The following is a 2,489-nucleotide window of genomic DNA, read 5'->3' as shown; positions in this document are numbered from 1 at the left end:
ATTTATTGGGCCATTTAGAATCACTGGACGGGTTGGTAAAGTGGCTTATCGACTTGAATTACCCGAAGAGTTGAGTGGAATTCAAAGCACATTCCACGTATCACATCTTCGAAAATGTTTGGCCGACGAAACTGCTCATATCCACTACGATGACATCGAGGTGGATAACAGCCTCAACTATGCAGTAAAACCAATTGCGATTTTAGATCGTAAGGAGAAAAGTTTGAGGAACAAGATAATAAGCCAAGTCAAAGTCAAATGGGAGCACAGAAAGGGGTCAGACACTACATGGGAGTCCGAGGAGGAGATGCGACGACTCCACCCTACATTATTTGGTACGTAATTCGGTTTCGGGGACGAAACCCCTTTTAAGGGGGGTGGACTTGTAGCACCCCGAAAATATAAAACCTTATGTTAAAATTATAAATTATAAATAAACGGAAATTTACTAACTAGAAACTTCTAACCTAGTTAGTTGATAGACTAGAAATAGCTCATGAAGGGTTAAAGCCTACTAAACAATGTGTAGAACAAAGTAGAGGGGCCTGAATTGTCAAAAACTAAAACTTAAGTTACAATTAGTAACCAAACACCCAAAAACCTGGTGTTGGGTCGATCAAAGAGAAGGGGGCGACCAGGGATATCTTCAAAACCCTAACTTGTCACAAAAAGCTCAAATTGAAAGCCCAAATCAAGTCCAAATCGAAATCTAAACATAGATTAGTGATCCTCATCACAAGAGGATTCCAAGGTATGTAAAAATTCGTGTTAATTCTTCGTTTGAAATTCTCATGATTTTAGAAAATCAGAGAATTTATGTTGCATGTGTGTTATTAGGTTTGATTAGAAGTGATGAGGTGTTTAGAAGTGAAACCTAACTGATTTCATGCTAAACATGACCAAATTAAGGAAAATTCCATGAACACCTTGAAGGTGGGTTGTGGGTTTTACATGATGATGATGAACTCTAGGATTTTGAGTGGTTATTTTAGTGTAAATTGACCTTAGAAAAATAGCTCCAGGAAGATATGATGTTTACATGATATATGATGGCTTAATTGAAGTTAAGTTAACTAATTAGCAATCCATAAACATGAATAAGAATGATATAGAAATTCTGCCCTCATGATGTTTGTTGAAATGCCTCAAAGAAGGCTTGAAAACTGAATTGTTAAGTTTTAAACGCATAAATACGAAGTAAGATGAATGTGCGTTATGTGTGTAAAACATGGAGTTCTAAACATAAAGTGCTTGAACTCTTTAGGGAAGGAAGCCGGGGCATCTAGCGGACAAACCGGTGTGGATGCACGTTGAAGGGTTTACTTTAAAGGTATGTAACATGACCCGTTACATTAAGTGAAATTAGATTATTGTAGTTGAATATCAAATTACTAGTTGTTATGAATTATAGCGATGGTATTGTTATATTGAATACTTGGTTGAATGATGAATTAAACTCGTTGGTAGTTGTCATAAAGGAATGAATTCCATAGACAAGCCAAACGGGTCAAATAATCAAGTAAAACATGATTTACATTCCGGAATATGATAGATTGTTGAATGTAGTTGGTTATAACATGACGTCCTAGAAATATCAGACTTTTATTACATTGATACTGCAGAATACTGAAATCCGAGGGTTGGGATTTTGGACGTAATGCTTAAACCAAACAAAAAAATGAATTTCCAGGTGCTACCGTAAATTACGGTGTCACCGTAATTTACGGTAGAGATTAAGGATTTACGGTAGTTTTCTACTGACTTACGGTGGATGCAAGGATTTCCAGCACTCACCCTAACTTACGGTGGCACCGTAAGTTACGGTGGAGCCTGGAAAACTTTTATATTTCTGTTATTTTCAATGTGATGTTAAACCTTGAAATCCTATTATTTATTAACGTCAAAGCTAATGATTTAATGGTTGATCATAGGTATTTAGGTGGGTCTCATGGATGGCGATCAAGTGATTTAATGAAGAACCGAACACTCCATTTTGAAGCTTCCGCTATGTTTTGAACTTGTTAAATTGTTGTTCTTGGGTTGTAAACAAATTCACTAACGACTTAGTACGATCTACCTTAGTCATTAGTTGACTAAGGCGTATAATATTTTTGAAACTTATGTTAAGCTATCATCTTTTGGTATAAATTAGCGATTAATTCGGGTATAAATTTAAGGGTGTTACAAGTTGGTAATCAGAGCCACAGGTTGTCAATAAGTGTTCGGTTCAAGCTTGATCGGCCATCCGGTAAGAACTAACTTCTGTTAATAAACTTTATATTACGTAAAGAATGAGTAATGAACAAATAAGCATGAAAAGAGCAAGTAAGCTCATTTAAATACAAGAAATCAAAAGCAAGAACGATCAAATCAAGTTGTGAACTTGATTGAATCAAAAGCAAGAACGATCAAATCAGGTTGTGAACTTGATTGAATCAAAAGCAAGAATGATCAAATCAAGTTGTGAACTTGATTGAATTAAAGCAAGA

General features: G+C 35.7%; 1 long non-coding RNA gene across 1 annotated transcript; it reads left to right on the top strand.

Moving 5' to 3' along the window:
* Positions 1-643: 643 nt before the first annotated feature.
* On the top strand, positions 644-2,014 carry LOC110906272. The gene is made up of 3 exons (XR_002573792.2): positions 644-751; positions 1,265-1,330; positions 1,932-2,014. It is a non-coding gene; the product is annotated as an uncharacterized LOC110906272 (long non-coding RNA).
* Positions 2,015-2,489: the final 475 nt, after the last annotated feature.

This window comes from Helianthus annuus, chromosome 14, assembly GCF_002127325.2.
Source record: "Helianthus annuus cultivar XRQ/B chromosome 14, HanXRQr2.0-SUNRISE, whole genome shotgun sequence".
Lineage (NCBI taxonomy): Eukaryota > Viridiplantae > Streptophyta > Magnoliopsida > Asterales > Asteraceae > Helianthus > Helianthus annuus.
Note: the sequence above shows the minus strand (reverse complement) of the source record. Positions and strands in the feature narration are given on the sequence as shown.